This window comes from Tamandua tetradactyla, chromosome 14 (genome assembly GCF_023851605.1).
Source record: "Tamandua tetradactyla isolate mTamTet1 chromosome 14, mTamTet1.pri, whole genome shotgun sequence".
Lineage (NCBI taxonomy): Eukaryota > Metazoa > Chordata > Mammalia > Pilosa > Myrmecophagidae > Tamandua > Tamandua tetradactyla.
In genome coordinates, this window is record NC_135340.1 from 42,569,688 (window position 1) to 42,575,687 (window position 6,000).

General features: G+C 39.5%; 1 long non-coding RNA gene across 1 annotated transcript in view; it reads left to right on the forward strand.

The window, feature by feature from the left end:
- Positions 1 to 5,594, forward strand: part of LOC143655022 (uncharacterized) — a 32,816-nt gene extending 27,222 nt beyond the window's left edge. The window contains exon 7 of the long non-coding RNA XR_013162037.1: positions 5,263 to 5,594. This is a non-coding gene — a long non-coding RNA (uncharacterized LOC143655022). The remainder of the gene's footprint in view (positions 1 to 5,262) is intronic.
- The last annotated feature ends 406 nt before the right edge of the window (positions 5,595 to 6,000 follow it).

A 6,000-nucleotide genomic window follows, 5' to 3' on the forward strand; every position in this document is an offset into this window, starting at 1 on the left:
CTCCTTTTCCCATCTCTTCTCCTGGGACACCCACAACTTGTATATTTGTGTGCTTCATATTGTTATTCAATTCCCTGAGTCCATACTCATGTTTTTCCATTCTCCTCCCTAGATTTTCTTTTGCTTGTCAGATTTCAGATGTCCCATCCTCCAGTTCACTAATCCTTTCTTCTACCTCTTGAAATCTGATGCTGTAGGTTTCCACTGGTGTTTTTCCATCTCTTCCACTGTGCCTTTCATTCCCATAAGTTTTGTGATTTATTTTTTTCAGACTTTCAAATCCTTAATTTTGTTCATGAGTTGCCTTCTGTTCTAGTCTGCCACAGCTGCCAGAATACAACACACCAGAGATGGATTGGCTTTTAATCAAAGGGGATTTTATTTAGTTAAAAATCATATAGTTATTCAGAAGAAAAGCAGCTTTCACCTAATGTTCTCTCTGCTGGCCTTCTCTCCAGGCTTCTGGTTCCAACAGCATTCCCAAGGTGATTCCTTCCTGCCTCTCCAAAGGCCTGAGCTGAGCTGTGAGTGCTGAGATGAGGTATGCTGAGCTACTTAGGCTGGCTGCGTTAAGCTTTCTCATTTAAGCATCCACCCAGTTAAATAAAATATCATTCATTGCAGCAGGTACTGCATTAACCAACTGCAGGTGTAATCAGTGACAGATGAGCTACACATTCCTTTGGCACATGTCCACAGCCACAGAACTAGGGACCTTCATCTGACCAAGTTGACACCCGAACCTAACTACCACACCTTCTTTATATCCTCCTTTAATTTTTTGGTTTTTGATGAGATTTTCCACGTCTGTTTGAACATCCTGAATTAGTTGTTTCAACTCCTATAGCTCATTTGAATTGTTGGTTTGGTCATTTGACTCGGTCATATCTTCAGTTTTCCTAGTATGATTCCTTAATTTTTGCTGGCATCTAGGTATTTGATTTCCCTAATAGTTTTTTCTGGCAACTGTTTTCATTCTTTTATGTAGGATTTTCCTGACAGATGGCTTTGTTCATTATCTGTTCTTTGACATTCAATTCAGCTTATTCTAGTTATCTAGTGTAGGTTTTGTTTAATGGATCAGAATTTTTCAGTTGTTTTCTTGTTTTCTGCCCTGTCTATATGGAGTCTTTTATTTTCCTTTGGAGGGCCTACTTAGGTATTATAGAACCCAGTCAAATTTTCCCAGACCGGACTGACCTCCTCTCAGGAAGAAAGAGTCACCTGCATCAGTTTTCCCAGAGTATGAGACCCATTAGTTTGACAGACTTTTTCTAATGAAGCCTCTAGACTCGGTGCTTTTCCTGTTCTGACCAGTATGTGGTGCTGGTCTGCCTGTGGTTTCCCACCAGTATAAAGTGATGTGGTGCCTTTAACTTCAGCAGACTCTCCCTGCTGGTTGCATGGTTGAGGCAGAGAAGTTGTAGGCTGGCTTTAATTGATTCAGCTTTCCAGTCCCTGGGGTTTGAATTCCTCAAGGGAGGTATTCCACCTGAGCTGGGTTCCACCTCTCTCTGGGGGAAGGCACAGCCTCCAGGGAATTAATTTCTTTCACTTGACTATTTCCTTTGTCTCTAAGACAAGCTTAATTCCACCGTTGCCTGGGGCAGTGAAGCCTGAGAAGCCTTGCAGCTTTATCTAATGTGCAGTTAAGCAGTAGAAACAAAGTGAAATAAAATTATTTTCAGAACAGGACCCCTGTTCCTAGGGTTTGTTAACCAATGGCTTAAGTTGGTAGGTTGCTCTGTGTATCTCCAAGTTCTATGTGCCCCTCCTTTTGTTAGGGTGCAGCCCTTTTCAACTATTTTGTGCTGTCCAATCCCCAAAACCTCTGTTTTTTTTTTTCCTATCAGCCCTGCCCCTCTGTGCCAGGGTGAAAACTCCTAGTACCTTTAGTTCTTATTCAAGGTTTATCTAAGCTAGGGGCCTATTTTCAGGAGTCAGAATGTGTTAATTCCACAATTGGAGCTTGTCTGAGCCCAGCCCCTACTGCTAGAAGAGCCGCATTCTCTTCCCCTCCAGGAACAAGCCTGTGGGGTGGGGGCACCAGTCTCCATGGTAGGGGGACTTACAGTTCTGGGTGGGATTGCAGTTTGTCCAACTTGTTCAGACTGGTGTACCCTGTGCACCTGGTCACTGATATGGCCCCAGCAGTTGTTCTTTATTGTTCCTGGCTGTTTACTAGCTGCTCTGGAGGAAGAACTAAATTCCACATCTCAGCAAGCCACCCTCTTGGAACCTGATCAATTTTTATACTTTTGTGAAAAGTTAGTGTCATATATTTGCCATTTTAATCAGTGTAAAACTGTTTTTCTTTCTTTTTTCCTAATGGTGTCAGAGATTCCTGCTAATAATTTACTTTCAGCACAAGGGGTTAGGTAACACGAGTTGGTACTGATCAGCTGCTACTGTCAATTTGATCATCCATACTCTATCTGTGCTCCACCAATTATTTTACCTTTGCAGTCTCTGTGACCAAGTTACCTGTTTACTGTACTGGGCCTTAACCATCTTGAATGATTGGTGTGGTGGTTGCAGTATAACAAAATCTTTAGAACAGTGTAAAGAAATTTTAGCCATCAATTGTGCCAAGTATTTCAGAATTAATAGATGGAAAATACTCTGTAAAAATATTACATAATATCACACAGGTAGGGGGTTGGGAGTTACAAACATAAAAAGACATCTTTGCAGAGTATACTTGGGTAATTCATAGGATATGGAAGTATACATCAAATTTTTGGTATTAGGTAACTTCAAAATATATACAACAACTTTATAGTGCATTTTGAGTACTCACTTCACAAAATGACTGGTTTCTTTGACATTGGTATTTCTGTCTCCATTGCTGTTTGTGTGTAATCCTATTTTTTGTATTTTCTGTGCATATGACCATCACTAAGCACAATTTAGTATTTTCTTTGGGCTCAGGCTGCTACTGCCTAATGTTATTAAACATGAAATTTGGATTATCCACTTTGCTCCTCTCTCTCTGTGGACCAAGCTACAAGTTTATTCTTTTGCCAGTGTTTTTGAGATTCACACCTAATATCTATCCTTGACAGACTCGTGTCTGTTTGCAGTGTTCATTATTAGGAACTAATCTCTGCACCAATCTTCATCCTTTTACCTAAAGGATTATTGTTTTCCTTCATGTTCTGGATACAGTGATTTCAACATCCATTCAGTCTATTATGTGGTACCTGCCCTATTCTCCTTCTCAAGGCCTTAGCTCAGGGCCAATCATCTTTCCTGCCCCAGTCTCCTAAGGCATTTTTTGTCTCTAATTTCTTATCCTTCTTGCCTCTACAAAGCTCAAGCCATCCACCCTACAGCTACTAGTGTGAACTTTCTAATATACACAACTAATTGTATCACTCCAAGTTATAGCCTATGTAGGATGCTCCACATGATACATTGGGTGCAACATTCAGTGGGGTCAAGGGACACCTCTGTTCTTCTCCTGTAGCTCCCTTCTATGAAAAAATGAGCTGCAACCAACCTTCAGAGTCCATGAGGCCACCAGAAACACTTTAGCCTTTGGGTCTGCTGTTTTCTCCTTAGCAAAAAGTCCACTTATATTCTGACACACAGCAAATTCCTGCTCACTAAGGTCTTGATGCTCCTCAAACCCCTTGTGGAGAAGGATGATATACAAGTAGGCATATAGATCCTGAGGGCTCCTTGTTTGATATTTAAAGTAACTCCTGAATATATGTGCGCCAAATGGGTCCCCAAACACAAGACCAATGTCCCAGTGTTTTAAATATGTCTTCAGTTTGGTCTGTTCTGCTGATAAAATCACTGATTGAGTTCTTAAATTCTTTTACTTCATTTTTCAGTTTCATAGATAATAGTTCTTCAATGAATTTCATAAACTTGATTTTTAATTTCTACATCATAGAAACACAATTAAACTTTGTGTGATGCCTTCTTTATCTGGATACTCTGAGACTGTTTATATTTTACTTTGGTTTCTATCACATCAAATGTGTCTATTTGGTATGTAGACTGTATCAGCAGGAACTCACTTGTAAATCTTATCTACCTTTCCCTCTTCCACTCCTGTAGAAAATGTTAGAGTTACCAGGGCAATGTTTTGCAATGTGAGGGCAAATGCGGTTGAGGGAATGTTAGACTTCCTAATATATTTTATGATGCATGGTGGGCTGCAGCATCTCCCCAAACTAATCTGGTATTTCTTGTGGACTAGGAAACAGTTTGCTTATAGAAAGCTAGAAATATCCACACTGTGGGTGTGGATTAAACATAGACATCTGTCAGGCTCTGTTAGAGACAAGAAACACCCCTGACTTCAAGTCAAGCATGAGATCCATTCTGTGCTACTTCAGGGATGTTCAAATGGCATAATAGTGATGGTGGAATTATTTTCAACAAAATTCCTTGTTACTATCAGGGTTTCAGTGGATGATTGAAATAAAGATCACTTGTTTCCCATGGAGTTCAGAAAGTTCTGTACCTGCATGAAAATAAAGGCCATGGAGGTTTGGGATATTTCATTTTGTTCTGACAGAATATAGTGCCTGCTGGAGCTTATTACACCCCAATGAATGTAAAGATGAAGATAAAATCAAGTTCATAGGGGCTGACTCTTAGTGTGCAATTTAAGACACTTCCTGATGTGCCATAGTTGAACCTGTCTTCTTCTTGCCCAGCATCCTCTAATTCCAAGCCTGATTCTCAGCTCTGCATCTCCTAAGCAAACTATACAATGCCAGATTTTTTCCCCAGGGTTCTTACTATGTGAGCCCATAAGACCTAGTTGGACCTACTCAGAGCCTCCACATTCTTATCCAAGAAAGGGGAATAATGTTGGCTTTATGATGTCATGGTGAGGATGAAGAGATAAAGTAAATAAAATATATAACAAAATTCTTTGTACAATTTGGTCCTTCACACTTCTCACAGTTTAGTGCATACCAAGGATAATGAAAATATTTTCATTAAATTGCAGTAAGTTAAATTAAGCTTTGTAACATCAGGGGCCCAAGGATTCATTAGACCTGCTTCAAAAGATAAGACAAAGCTGATAATTGGTAATTAAAAGAATGTGTGCAGAGTTGGATTCAGAATTTTATATCAGTGATCTGAAGATCTGTCTGCATTCTGTCCATTTTGACAGAGAGATATAGGCACATACAAAATAATCATCTGGGAGTCAAGAAATAGTATAACAGGGCAAAGTATACAGTAAACAATTTGATAGGATTGAAGTAAAAAAAAAAACCTTTTTGCTTGCAGGGCAATCAGTCTGAGATTGAGAAGAGGACCCTTGGTGGTGATCAGGACTGGGATATTGTAATCTCATGTAATGAGGAGTATGACCCTATTTTATGACCTTATACATCACAACTTTTAATCCTCACCCCTCTCCTCCCTTTTTTCCCACATCTGGAACCTGGTGAAAACCCTGCATGCACCCTACTTGAGAGCTGGCATCCCTGTTCAAAGACAGGAAACCTCACATACCTCAACCACATCCACAATATAAACCCAAGCCCAGCTTCCATTCTGGCTCTGATTCATCTCAGACCTCCTTGAGAGTACTGTCTCTCTCTCTCCCTATGCTGACTTTAGTGATGTAAATAAACATTAAAATACCCTCTTTGTATGTGTGGTGTTATCAATCTCAACATTTAAAGCAAACCTTGAGGTGGAACTCAAAACTTGGGCACTCACAGGATGGACACACCACACTCAGACACAAAGGAAGTTCTAACACTTGTTAAATTAATAAACAATATATTATTTACATGACATTATTTGAGTTGCCAATATTTCAATATAGTGCCATTGGCCCCTGTCTCTACTACTAAAAGGATTTTCTTTTTACCACATCATAAAGATATCTGGAAACAACATTTTCATAAAGGCAAAATGCTTATTTAATTGAGAATTGCACTTAAAACAGAAAGTATGCTTCTCTCTCAACTGGCTGTTTTTTATTGTGAAAAATAACATATATACAAATAAAGCAAA